Source organism: Bidens hawaiensis, unplaced genomic scaffold (assembly GCF_021521415.1).
Source record: "Bidens hawaiensis isolate Kalapana, Puna unplaced genomic scaffold, B.hawaiensis_p1.1 tig00024866_1, whole genome shotgun sequence".
NCBI lineage: Eukaryota > Viridiplantae > Streptophyta > Magnoliopsida > Asterales > Asteraceae > Bidens > Bidens hawaiensis.
In genome coordinates this window covers 160,224-175,189 of record NW_027493949.1, presented here as the reverse complement: position 1 = coordinate 175,189, position 14,966 = coordinate 160,224, and the positions used below count along the sequence as shown (strand labels likewise).

At 33.2% G+C, this 14,966-nt stretch overlaps 2 long non-coding RNA genes and 1 pseudogene across 3 annotated transcripts; 2 read left to right on the top strand and 1 right to left on the bottom strand.

Moving 5' to 3' along the window:
* The first annotated feature begins 8,683 nt into the window (after window positions 1-8,683).
* Window positions 8,684-10,346, top strand: LOC143570259 (uncharacterized). Its single transcript, XR_013141896.1, has 3 exons — window positions 8,684-8,744; window positions 10,004-10,090; window positions 10,173-10,346. It is a non-coding gene; the product is annotated as an uncharacterized LOC143570259 (long non-coding RNA).
* A 70-nt stretch (window positions 10,347-10,416) lies between these two features.
* Window positions 10,417-11,774, top strand: LOC143570258 (uncharacterized). Of its 2 annotated transcripts, XR_013141895.1 has the most exons (5): window positions 10,417-10,530; window positions 10,616-10,732; window positions 10,822-10,929; window positions 11,047-11,213; window positions 11,361-11,774. It is a non-coding gene; the product is annotated as an uncharacterized LOC143570258 (long non-coding RNA). The 2 variants fall into 2 exon arrangements; XR_013141894.1 differs by having other exon boundaries at window positions 10,616-10,929.
* A 2,589-nt stretch (window positions 11,775-14,363) lies between these two features.
* On the bottom strand, window positions 14,364-14,732 carry LOC143570266 (glutaredoxin-C6 pseudogene; annotated as a pseudogene).
* Between the last annotated feature and the right edge of the window lie 234 nt (window positions 14,733-14,966).

Below are 14,966 nucleotides of genomic sequence, written 5' to 3'. Positions count from 1 at the left end.
TCTCTTGTCACCATCCCGCCTCTTTTCCTCTCTTGTCGCCATCTCGCCCTTTTTCTCCCTTGTCGCCGTCCCGCCCCTCTGCTTAACCCTTACGCCTTGAACCCCTTTTCCTCTTAACTCTTTGCTTGTCCTTTGGTTCTTCCCGCCTAAGGATGTCTGCGCAGCTCCACGCGCCAGACTCCTTACAAGGAAGCCTGCGTGAAGACCAGCTGTTCCTGCGATACGCGAGGCGAACTGTTCCCGCAGCGCGCTAAGAATGGTAGTTCTTCCCGCGGCGCGCTAAGGATTATAGTTCTTCCCGCGGCGCGCTAAGAATTGTAGTTCTTCCCGCGACGCGCTAAGGATTGTAGTTCTTCCCGCGGCGCGCTAAGGATTGTTCTCTGTCTGCCTTCGCCCTCGCGCGCGCTCGAGTCTTCTCGCGCTAGACCTTAAGTCTTTTCTTCAGTTTAAGTCAGCCTGTATGCTTTTGAAATATCTTATCTTTTGTATGAGCACTGTAGGTCAGTTCCGACATCTGTCCGAAAAGCCACTTTCGGCGCAGCATGCGCACGAATCCTATTGGTTGACAGAAAAAGTGACTGACATAATCTTTTGAAATCTTCTTTTGCATGTCTTGAACAGTGCTTTATCTGACACCTCCCATGCTTTGATCTGTAACCTGTCAGCTTTTCCCCATCCCCTGCAGCTGCCGGCATATCTTTTAATATCGTTTGCTTTTGTTTTCTTGTGCTTTTTAATATCTTTTGCTTGATTTGATAAGATCTTTTCCTCTTTCAAGGGATTGTGTTCCCTTGGGTTTTCCTATAAATTTAGCTAATTTTCTTGTTTATTAACACTACACACACTACACTTAAACACTCCCCAAATCTCTCTCCCTTTGCTCTCTGCCCTAGTTTCTCTGCAGCGCCTCCAACTCTTCTCCTTGCATCCGTCTTCTCTTCTGTTCTGCCCAGAATCTCGGTAAATATAAATATATATATTTTGTTTTAATTTGTTTAACTAACAAAAATCGATACTTACTGCATTTATTCAAGACATAAAAACCAATCGTTAAACAAATAACCTTTTATTTATAGGTTAACTTGTGCTTGTTTAAAAATTGGATTCTTGCATTATCTTTCATCGCACCGTTTACAAGTGAGTAATCTCGTACTTAATCCCCTTTTATTTTTAACGTTTTGGGATGTTCATGTGTTCGTACAACTTGAGTCTTAAACTTGTTTATGAAATTTATGTGCGCAAAACCCCATGTGTTATGGACGTTTACTTGGCTGTTTATTTGTATGTGTGAATCATTAACCGCTTTGTTCGGCCTATTCCGAAGTTTTCATGGATCCATTAGATGAACACGGGAGACCTATCGTTTACGGTTTTCTTGTTTTGTTTACACATGCACGTATGATTATTTGTTTTTGTGCTCGATTGGAAGCACGGATTGAACTATGAGCTATGATCTATTTAGGCTTGATCACAATCTGATTACACCCTATGTTAAACCCCAGTTAAGCACATGTTGCGCGCAGTGTTTGTTGTTATCTATTTATATCTATTAAACTTGATTTCTCACCGACACGCAAGTGTTGACGTTTTATTTTAACACATGTTCAGGTTTGCTGTAGCTGCTTTTGGGAATCTCAAGGACACGTAGGATGTTTTCTTTTTCTTTAGACCTAGATTAAAATGTAACAAGACAAATTATGTTATTTGAATATTTTAAGTTATGATATGATTTGTTACTTTACGATTTGTGTTCTGCGCGTGCGCAATGAAAATGTATTTATTAAATATTGACACCCAAATAGTGTCACGAGTAATGAAACAATACGTGGCGCCTCGATGTATAATCCGCCATCGGTCGGGGTGTTACATAGTTGTTCCTAAAAGCTTTGCATCGTAATCTCTTCTGTAATATGTTTTTAGTCATCTTAACAGTCCTATTCTTCTGATAAAATAAAATGTCGAGACTTAGGTGTCAAGCCTATAATCACTCGTAGCCTAATCTTTCCTCGTAATTCTCTAAACTCTCATATCGTTTATCTTTGCTATTCATGTATCATGAGTTAAAACCATTTTGACAAATTGATTATAACTTAGAGAATTAGGAGGGAAAATTAGGTTAGGAGTAACTTAAATAAATTCAATTTATCATTTGTTTATTTCATCTAGCTCTAAAACACGTTCAATACACGCGATTTGTCAAAGTTTAAATTAATAAAATGAATTATTTGAAAAAAAATCACAAAGTAAAAACATAAAACTAAAACTGCATTACTCAAATACCTATTTCAACTATATGTTGCATTATCCAGAGTAACCAGAGGACGTGGTCTTAAACTTGTGATATTGGATGACGATGGAAATAATTGTAATAAAACAAAACCTGTTGCATATAAAGAGATTTTCTTAAATTGATAATTTTGAAATTATAGACTTCTTAATGTTTGTATTTATATATTTCATTTCTTTTATCTTTAATTTTTTTCATTTATTATAAATAACGGAACTTATTATTGATATTATTTGACAAATCTTGTGTAATATATGAGTTGGGTTCAAAAGCTAACGTTAAGAATATAAAAAACAATGAAAAAAATGGTACAAAAATAAAATAATAAACATGTAGCCTTCCTTCAACAAAATAAAAAGTAAGCAAAAGTGGAAGAAAACCAAATTTTGATACGCAATAATTGTTACGACGTTATCCTCACCACCCATATTGGCAAAATCCATGCATCCAATCGACTCTATTCCTATCCACTTTACTCCATAACTCTTTCAACTTTACCTTCACCTCACACATATCACATCACCACATTATAAATAGCCTTTTTTTAACATATATTACATAATTATTATAGAAATTGTAGGGGACACCGGACACGCTAGTTTGGTACTCAAACCCAAGACCTAATTCCTAATATGCTTACACTTAAACACCGAGCCAAACCTCAAAAACAAGTTTCTTGAGTTGATTAGGTCTCACATGAAGTATATATAAAAGATGGTGGTGATGTTGTTCATCCTGACCGCCACTTTATAACAGTGTATATAAATTTACAAACTTCCAAACGGATCTCAAACTATTGCTAGAACAAATAATGTTGATTATAACTTCTGTAAGTTTTTTTTAAAACTTCGCACAGCTCAAGCCTAAACATATAAAGTAGATTTCTTCAATGGTAGATGCTATATGTTTTTATACAATACTTTAGTGATATTTTAAAAGATCATAGAGATCACGTTACACTACTATCATGGCGACCCTGGGAAGAGGCGGTGTGATCGACGGTCCCAAGCCCGATCTAAGAGGAAGACACATAATTTTTTTATATTTATTTACAAAAAACCTGTATATTTAAAGGAATAACCAACAATCACATATTCACAACCCAATTCTAATTCATCTAAGCTCAATAGTCCCTCTCAAACCCCTACAAATAGCTTTGTTATTAGTGGAATTGACTTAGTACGTTTATTGTTGTTGTATTTAAGCTCAATAGCAGCCTATCTTTGCATTTATGGTGAAACCGTAGTTGGAATTCTTAATGATTATTCACTATTTATATATGAGTGGTTATCGAGTTCATATTTTCTTAAAGGCCCATTTGTACTCGCTTATGGGCTAAAGATTCTTAATGATTCTTGAAGACTAACATGACTACTACATACATATTTAAGTATCCCTAATGATGTTTGTCTCATCATTCCAATCAAAGATTTTGGATTTGTCATACATATTTAAGTATCCCTAATGATGTTTGTCTCATCATTCCAATCAAAGATTTTGGATTTGTCTAAATTGCCCCCCTAAGCACTCTCGGGGAATCGTCATTGGTTGGGGTTCCATTGCAATCTTGAAAGGCACATGAGTGATTGATACCATTAAAAACACCACATAGTAGTCATTTTTCATTAGGAGCTCATAATTTATTTTTGGTGTTCGGATGAAGATGTTCAATGAGATCACCCATCCTGATATTACACTTACATGAGCTTTTTTATTTGTGAAGTGTACACCCCTCATCCATAGTCATTTCCCTTAAAGCCCGTTAATGATATTTGGGGGTTTGATATTTCTTATGAACTCAAAATCTCTTATTTCTAATTAACAAATATTGTTTCTATCTCTTATGCTTACAAAACGAGTTTTCAAGAAATATGTTGTCTATCTTCTTACATGTGCTTCGACATATTTAAGATTAGTAGAGATACTCTCTTTCAAGTTTCAAACACCTCTTAACATACATATAGTAAGTTAAAATGACAAAATAAAATATGGTATTATGCTTGAATTTACGACTATTCCTCTTTTCTTTTCTTACTTTCTTGATATTATATACGAGTATAAATGAAAATACATAACAAAGTTGATATAAAGACAAACACATTGGAAGGAGACAGGGTCGTCTCAGAAAATTTATATGCCTCGGTCGAGCCGAAATAAAAAGACCCGTAGAATCTAACGAGTAACGAAATATTATAAGCAAAAAAAATTCAGGCCTTATGTAAATGAGTTTTTTGTTTGGTTTAAACAACTAAATTTTTAAATGAGCTTACTTGGTTATGATTTAGGTTGTGTAAAAAATTTTGTATATAAAAATATGTTCAAAAATCTCAAGTGAAACTAGAACCTACAACCTTGTGATTCAAAGTCATACCCTTTGCCACTAGACCAAGCTAGTTATTGTATAATTAGAGTAAAACATTAAATATACATATATCTTTTTCATAAAAACACACACACACACACACACACACATATATATATATTAAAAAAAATTGTGCCCCCCAAAATTAAGTGCCTCGGCCGGTCACTCACATCGCCCTATGCCGAAGCCGGCCCTGGAAGGAGAAAATGCCAGCAACTAACACTTAGTAAGAACAACTAACACTTGTAATTAAGACTACACATGACTTAGAAAACACGATTATACTTTTGTCTGGAACTAGAGAAGACATTGTTTATCAAATATCATAAAAAATGTATTATTAAACACTATCGTGTCTAATTCTAAATACATATTTAAAATTATTCGTCATTAAGATATTTCGTTATTGAGGATGAGTTGGATGCCCAAAATTTATGAATAAAGAAGTTTATAGGAAAGAAGTCAAATCAACTAAAAGATTGAAGATAATTAGAGTTTTTTCGGAGTAACAATGTTGAGAAAACTATGGCACTATGGCACTTTGTATCGAAAAGCCTCGTAGATATGATTCTAGTAGTGTGAACTAATCTAGGCACGATTTATTCCTCTTTACGCAATCAATCAATCAATCTTATACCTGGCTAAGTTAACTAATAGCGAAATTGGCATGATCTGTTAAAGCACAAATAAAGTACATCCAACGATTTTATAGCAAAATATGCAAGACTATCATTTCCAAAATAAATTTGATATCTCAATGACTACGTAATCAAACAAATAAAGCGTAACACAATTTATATTTAGTCCGTACTGTCAAGTTTACTTCAAAATCACATGATTAAATATTACTTTAATCACCAATTCTGGTAACAAATCACTTCGTAGGCCTTCAACCTGTTTTCCTTTCATGTGCTGTCCAGCCCATTAGGACAATAACTCATATCAAATATAGTCATTTTTATTTCTTGTATTTGATGTTGCAAAGAGTCCAGCCCAAATAATTTTTACGTTTTATACGAAATTGATTTATTTAAACTATCAAATATAATATTTAGTTATGTATGTTTTTATGCAATCTCGAGTCGCTTTGACTGTTTAAGCAATATCTATATGCTCAATTTACATTTTTTTGTAGGTATCTTGTTTAAAGCTTAATTGTATTGTTTTAGCTCAAATTTCTTCTAGGCCTTCAACATAACGAAAACCATCAAGCTATCGAAATATTATGTATGGATAATGTGGTGCCTATTTAAATAATTAAACCACAAAAGGAATATTTAGTGGGTGTTTGGGTGAGCTTCTTTTTTTTGCTTTTTGCTTTTTTGGATGTCCCTCCAAAAGCACCTAAAAGCTCCATTATGTTCAAAATGTCCCTCCAAAAGCACCAATGAAGCTTTTAGGTGCTTTAGGAGGGACATTTTGCCTCTCTAAAAAGCAAAAAAAAAAGCTCACCCAAACACCCCCTTAATATACTTGTGAATATCGTGTCAAACACAAGATCTCTTCATATAGCGATTGCAAAACATAAAAGAAAAATAGAGAAACTAAAAGAAAAGACATATCCTTGCTTATCACTCCAAATTCACAAAAAGATAATCATGAGTAATTATTAATTAACAAGATCAACCGAATCAAGATTGATAATAAAAGTTGAGATCAAACTCTTAACAAGTTAGGAGTCGTCTTAGAAAAAAATGGCAGGAGTAATGATTTTTTGCATGGACCTACTAATGATGTTATATGTAGAAGCTATCATCACACCATGCTATGTTATCAATCACGTTCATACGTGTGACATCCTAAGTATCCCATATATTATTACTCTCTCCGTCCCATTATAAGTGTCCTAATTTGAATTTTCAAGTCTTTCTTGTTTAACTTTGACCGACAATATTTTTGTTTGTGTTATATAATACTTGATGTAAAATGTATTTTACATTGATATAATTTTCATCAAGTATTATATAACACAAACAAAAATATTGTCGGTCAAAGTTAAACAAGAAAGACTTGAAAATTCAAATTAGGACACTTAAAATGGGTCGGAGAGAGTATAAAATAACGATAGGTTATTGTTGGTATGAGTTTAGTTTAATATTTTAATTTGGGCCAACATGTTAAAGAGTGTTAAACCAAGATTTCAAATTGTATATATTGGATTAGTGTGTCACTGTGTCTAAAGTTAAATTATAGTTTTTTTAACGACTAGTATTATAGTATTATGCTCTTAATCTATCTAAACCGTCTTACTACAGGATTTGAATCATCGATATTCAAAGGAAGAGATCATCTATTTGATGAAACTAATTACAAGTTTTATGACCAAGAGTGAGATTTTAAGATCATCACTAACTGATAGAAGAAACTAAATTATAAGTTTTATAACCAATCACAAAAAGTTATTTAGATGATACTCTAATGTCGGATTGTAAAATTATAATTTTGGCTAAATTTGATCCAAAATGACAATTTAATGAATTGATTAAGATATGGTTTATGTTGATCACGTATACTTTCACATGTGTTTCAAACTTTAAAATTAAAATCCATACAAAAGGTGATCAAACTCATTTTGAAACAAATAGGTTAAATCTGACTGGATTGAAATAGTTGATAATACTCACATTCACTCATAGGTGTTTAAACATGACCACATAAATGAATGTAATATATTTAGAACATCAAAAGTATGGTCGTATAAAGGTGAAGTCAGTGGCGGACCCAGGATTTTTTGTCAATGGGGTCCCAATTTTTTCGGTTTACAAAATTTTTCGGGTCGGTCGTTATTCGGGTCGGGTCGAGGCGAGGAACATAATAAAACACGGAACTATGGTGTCATTGGAAACGAGTAAGTAGAAAGAATCTAAATTAGAAACTAGATGAAACATACACTTTTAATTCATACCCGAAAAACATGAACGTAATCTATATATATGGTCTTACATAATTGACCAAAACATGAAAAAATAACTCTAACACAAATAAATGATTAATTATAATCCATGTTAACATTATATATGTTGCATGGTGATAATGACTATATGAGAGAAACTAACAAAAAGCACAAATACCCTAACTGAATAACTAAGACTAGGATATTAAAAAAACAACAAAAAAGGAGTATGGTGGGGCTTGAACCTAAAACCTCTCACAAGTAAAACAAGGGACTTTCCACTGTACCAGTTCAATCCTAATAGTATGGGTTCCAAGTATTAATTTTTATGGGGTCCTTACAAAATTTAATATACCGTCTCTAAGTAATTTTTAAAAAACATCGGCGTCCCGGGACCCCGATCGGACCTATGTGGGTCCGCCCCTGGGTGAAGTGCTTCTGTTGTGCTCAAATAAGCACCCTAATTACGCTTCAGGATTAAGTACATAAAATGTATTAACATAAAATATATATTGGCTTAAACTTTGCGTAAGATTTAAGAATTGGTTACCCACCAGGGGAGTAAACGGGTCTTACCCACAATACCATACCCGGACCCAGTTAATGATATTCTCATGACCGGGAACCGATCCTATTGTAAGTAAATGAGCCTAATCAGTTCGGCTCTTACGGGTCTTACCCGATTTATGCTCACAATACTAGGCACACAACCTTTTAAGCAAAGCTAAACTTTTGTTCTCTATACGCATACACTACATATGATAGGTTTTGATATGGAACAAATTATCTTGATTAATTATTGACACAACCGTATTATTTTATTTTACAATGGATTAGGCCATTCGAGAAGTGAAATGAATGTGACATGTTGTATTGGGATGAAATTTGAGGTGGAATGCAAGTTTTATATAAGTTGAGGGACCTGCAGAGAAATTACCCGTCACTATTAAATGACAAATCCCAATCATCATCAATTTCATTTTCATTTTCCAAATTTCATTTCAATGGATGCTCCAAATTCCGCCATTGTCGTCCTCTTCACCCTCCATAAACCTACTGTAAGTTCACATTCTTCGTATCCATTTGCTTTTGATCTTCTCGATTGTTAATGCGTCTTCGTAATCTCACATTTTATTTAAGCTCATTTGAGTGCGAATGGACAATGCCTCTACAAGGAGGGAACGCATCGCAAATAATGGCAGGTATATTATTATTATTATTATTATTATTATTATCATTAGGGCTTAATGGCTGGCTGATGTAATTATGTTACTTTAAAAATATTCAATATTAAGGCAAGCCAAGCATTGATGTATTACAATGTGTTACTATTGACAAATGCCATTGTTTGTTACACTTTTGTCTTACATTGATAGTCTTTTTTTATAGACTACTAGTACTTGGTTAGAAGTTTTATAATTACATTAGTTATAATAATGTAATGTTAAAGATATAAATATGAGTAAAATTAATACATTTTTCCGCATATAAGATGCATAAACATACCGTTGAGACGTGCTTATTTTTATCTACGTGTTGGCATAAACTTTACTTAGAACCGAGCTTGGTTTTATAGGACAGAAATGGAATCTCTCTCCACTAATAGGACATTTCGAGAATTTTCCCATATATATACACTAACGATTTTAGAAAAAAAAACTAAAAAAGTAATATATAATTAGTTTCGAAAATTCGTTATTTTGTATTAAATGTAATTTGACTTCCATTTACTATTTTGTTAACAATAAAGTTATATAATTATATTTTATAGTTTTTTAAAATATGGGATAATTTAAGGTAAATGTATTTTGTTAATATTATTACTATTTGTTTTAAAATATATCCTTATTAAAAAGAGAGAGAGGCGGACACATATCACCGACTCACCATTTCTAATAAAGAATAAACAATGGCACGTGGCGTGAGTGATTATTCTTTATTAGACCATGTGTAGTCATAACCCTTCTTGCAGTCTTGTGGGGTGTTATGCGACACGTGTCAGCCACGCTAACAAGGGGGCGTTATGACAAAAAATGGTGTAATGGTATAATTTCAATTGCTACACAATTTCTTTTTTAATTTGTTAATGAAATAAAAGAATTAATATTTCTCAACCAATCATATTTGTTGCCTTTCGGAAAACCACATCCAAGGGGACCCCAAATTGGTCCGTAACGCCCCATTTTATTTATTTATTTTTTTATTTTTTGGAGGGGGGGGGGGTGGATGGTTCCCCACTATGCATAGTCTTAGATGGTATAGATATAGATTGCAGTGGACACTGGACACATTTCATTGTTAATTTCCTGGTGGTCTTAGATAGTATAGATATAGATAGATTGCGGTGGACACTGGACACGTTTCATTGTTAATTTCCTGATGGTCTTAGTATAGATATAGATAGATTGCGGTGGATACTGGACACGTTTCATTGTTAATTTCCTGTTTAATTCTATGGCAGAGGATGTAAACTGTTGGAAGTTAGCAGCTCAGTACATTCAGAGAGAACTTAAAGACGCAGATGAACTAAATTTGTTTGATGAAGAAGGTAAGTTATCTTTTCATAATATAATAATCTAATCATTGAAGTATTATATCAAATTTCAATATGTTTATTTATTGGAATGCAGATATGGATGTATTTGGTTTGAGGCCTATGGTGGATCCTTTAATCTTGGTGATTTTCCAAATCTTGCTTTTATGTTCTTGTTGAGAATTATTTTGATATCTTTTTTCATCTTCTCAATTGCAGGTTTCTTGCAAGAATTGCAAGAAACCAGTGAAGGTTAGCCAATATGCAAAACATGCAGGTAATATTGTTATTTTAATTCTCTATAAAAAGGGTAAAGTAAATCATCTCCAACTTAATTTCAGAAATTTGCAAGTCATTAAGTTTAGTAATAGACAGTACAACCGAGACTGAAGTTGCAGGCAAAAAAAAGAAACCTCCAAGAAAGGAGAAGAGGAAGTTACAAATTAGTATTTCTAGTATCCTAACAAATCAATTTTCATTTGTAACATTTTGGTCATGTGTGTTTACAAGTTGCGTTTGTTGAGTTTAACTTGAATGTAGCACGAGCTGCATCAGTTGGTAAGCCTGGAAAATGTGCAATTGCTAATACCGTTGCTTCAAATTCTTATGTGGATGAACAAAGCATTAAAGAAACTTCATTTCCTGCACAACCGAAAGGTATATTTATTCTATGTGCACCATCTTTTTATATTTTTATTTGTCAAATATCAAATTCTACTGAGAATTAATCAAAACTCATTATTTAGGCAAAGAGTTACTAAGTGAATCACAGGCAAGAAACTTGAAGTGCTTTGATGGTGTCAACAGCCATCAAACGCCTACAAAACATAATGATCACCATTTACAGACCAAGGGTAAATTAACTCACTTTGCACTGATATATATATATATATATATATTTTCGTGAATTTAATGAACTTTATTATTATGATTATGATAATAATCATGGTTCATGGTTAAATAATAATCAGGAACGGTGTATGTACCAGCTCCACTTGCAACCAAGATTTTCTATTCTCAAAGAACTCAACGACTCAGATCCGCAATACGTGATATGTATTACAGTTCATCATCTACAGATCATGATCATGAGTTAATCAATATGCAATTTTCAGAAATTGATGACCACTCTGAAAAGGTATGCATAATCACAGGTCAAATTTTAATAACTTAACTAAACATGAAACCGGTTGAACTTATTCAAATGTAAATTATTTTATTTAAAAAAATTATAAATTATTGTTTGTATGTGACAGTTTAATATGTGATTTTATGTCCATTGTAGGATGGTCATTAGGACAATGCAGCAGTAATGTTCCTGTTGTGCAGCCACTGAAGAAATTTTGGTAGTCGAGTTAGTTATTATATTTTTAATCTTTTGAACCATGTTTCTCAGTAGTTCGTTCTGTTTCATGTGATCCTAGTTCACGTGCAAACTACAAATACAAAGTTTCATATTTAGGATGGCATTGGAACCAATTCAAACCAGGGTTTGTTATTGTATAAATCCTCGTATAGTATCGTTTTTTGGTCATTTTTTAAAAATGCCAAATGAAAATCTAGTTCCAGTTGAGCAGTAGTATGCCTTTTTGTTGCAATACTGTGTACATAAACCTTAAAGAATATTATCATGTACTGAATCAAGATTTTACATAAATTGCTAATTTGGTTGTCAACATACTGACACGAACGCTGAATCATGATTTGCTTACAAATGTATCTTCTAATGTCTGCAAGTAGTTCTGGGTTTGAAATTGATTTGTTAGGCTGTTGTTCATCCAACATATTCACTCCCGGGAAGTATCATTATTCTACACATTTTTTACTGAAAATCTTTGCGATTTCTTTAGGAAGAGTTTTATCATATCATTTGTCAATATCATTCAAGAAAATGTAGAAACTTGAACAACGATCAAACAAATATAGTTTTTTAAAGTAGCCCATTCAGCCAAAAAGGGCATTAAATGATTGGAATCATCAAAACCATCTCAAGCCTAACTGCAAAAAAGTTAAAACGCGAAACTAATACATTAACTTACCAGTTTCACCACAAAGTTAACACAAACGGGCGCTAATAAAGGAGTATATCAAAATTACATATGTAGACGATAGCTAGCATCATAAAATATTTGCTAGTCTATAAGAATAAAAGGGGTATCCTAAAAAAAATTTGAACCCAGGGGTATTCTAATATTTGCTCGGGGTATCCAATAAAACGGAGAAGAAAAAAATTTGCACTAATTTTCACTTCGCTGACAAAGTTGAAGGGTAGTGTAAATCTAAAATTACATATCATACATCTCTACTTTATTTATAGAATTCTAAGATTAAACACTAATCTAAACCATCCATTATACTGTAACTGTATATATGATCAACATTATGTCATCAAATTCTCAATATACAGTTATAACATAATGAATCAAAACAATCAGCATAATTTTGGGTTTTGAATGGCAAACAAATCCTTTTGAAAAACCAGCATCCTTGTCAAATTCAAGGATGACTCATTTGATCCCACCGTTATGATGTATAATCCTCGTTTGTTAATTCGATTCTGTATTGTATGCAATTGAAGCTAAGTAATTGTTCATCCCATGCATGAACTTGCTTTAATTTTCATATTGGAATGTCTAGTGTTAATTGGTAAGTCTCATCATGTATATTGATTTTGATCTAACAAATGTATTTTTAACTATTGGTTCATAATATAAAGTTGAAACGGTTTGAATGGGTCAAAAGGCACCCAATATATAACTTTTCTATATCAACCCTCTCCTGATATATTGTACACTACTTTTCTATCAGTTTTTTTTCTTATAATCACCCGTCTCATTAAAAGTGTATATATTTTCTTTTTTATTTGTCTCATTACAAAAGTCCACTTTCAAAATTTATTAGCCAATTTTCAAGTTTACCCTTAAGCACACACAACTAACATTAATAAACAATATTGATTGACCTAATTGCATTATTGTCATTTGGTAAGCAAAAAAATAAAAAACCATTTCAATGTACTTTGAACTTTGTGTTTTTCAAACCATGACACTTTTAATGAGACGGGGGAGTAATATTTTACAAAAAATTTACAAAATACTGACTCGTTAACAAAATGGTCATTTTTACCCATTTACTAAAAATGGTAAACATGTTCCATTTACTAAAATGCATAAAACTTGTTTTTAGTGGTCTCCGAATATAAATGCATAACTTTCTAAATCATATAAATAACTTGAATCATGAACCCGGTTTTCACCGTACTATTGTACTATTACAAGGACAACAAACGCTATGTTCCATAATTTCCTCTTTTAGTGAGATGTTATTGTCGGAGATCGTTTGTTGACCAAGTACCGAAGCTTATTTCATGTAGTTTAGAATTGCAAATGTTATTTTGTAAATATTTTAATGATTGAATTAAGAATTATAAAGAATGTATGTAAAACACGCTACCCACCAGTCTTCGATCACGCTGTAAAACATTGTGTAGAAAAACAACCCCACCATTTTCCATTGTTTGTGCCTTTTTGGAGGAAGTATATATCTACAAAAATTGTTTTTCATATATGATTATTTAATGTTTTAAAAAATAAACTAGTATATTTTTTCTTTTGGTAATATCCAGATTTTGGTACGTATGTTATCCACAATGAGGGAGCCAAAATGGGTCCATTTGAAACTGTTGTAAGCCACAATTTCATGGTCGGAGACTCAGAAAACCAAATAAATAACAAGAACCCCATAAATGCATGATTGGTTGAATATATTTAATTATTTGTTATGGTCATATTGATTATACCTACATACAATACATGATTAGGCATACAAGTATGTACCATACAAGGATATACCGAATAAGAAGTGATGTGTTTCTAAGATATTAGGGTGGCATGTTTTTTGGATAAAGTAAGAGTGGGGTGATTGAGATGTTTTACGTGTGTGCGGGGGAGATAACACCAATAAAAACTATGGGAACCCTCAATGTAGAGGGTTTAAGGCTTTAAGCAGCCACCATTCACCAAGATAGTGTTATCTTAGGTTTGATGAGTACATGGTGACGCATAACTTCTCTAGAGTAAATATGATACTTGTGTTTACTTTAAAAGTGATTCTTGGTCCCAAGTTTAACCTTTGTTTTGAATCTGCTTAGCGTTGGTGATTAGCATGTGTTAGATGGCTTAAAGATGGAGATAGTTAAAATTTTGACTAAGACGACGCTATTATTAATTTATTTTTATATAAAATAAAACTACAATAACACCCCTTTGGGATTAACAATTAACAATTGTTACAACACCACACCTTGAAGAGCACCAAGTCTTGATCCAAGATCACCACTCAAATGAATAGCCACCAAGTTCTCTAACCCACCCACAAGATCCCCGCCTATGAACACCGCAGGCGTAACCGCATCACCGCCATCATGAAACGCAGCAAGATCGGCTATCTCATCCTCCTCTAGCTCAATAACAGTAGGGTAAACACCTATGGAATAAAACAAACGTTTCATAACGTCACACATGTAACATCCGGAGCGGCTGAATATGACGACAGGGCTTTCGCTAACGAGGCGTTGGATACGAGTGTGGGTGGACTCGGTGGTGGTTGGAGAGAGTTGTAAAGTGAATTCGGGAGTGTAGGTCCGGAGGCCTTGCATGGTGTGGTGTATGTGGGATATTATTATGGAGAGTGTGAAGGTGGATTTATAGCCGATGGATGTGTGTTTTGTTACGTCATGAAAAGGTGGAGGTATTACGTAGTTTGTACTCTTACGACACCTTTACCCGGAAGTGGTGTACGCAGATTATTGGTGAATAACAAGAAATACTTTAATAATAATATTAAGTGCGTAAATCTATACGTGATAATGCGTGTCATATTAGTTTAAGTC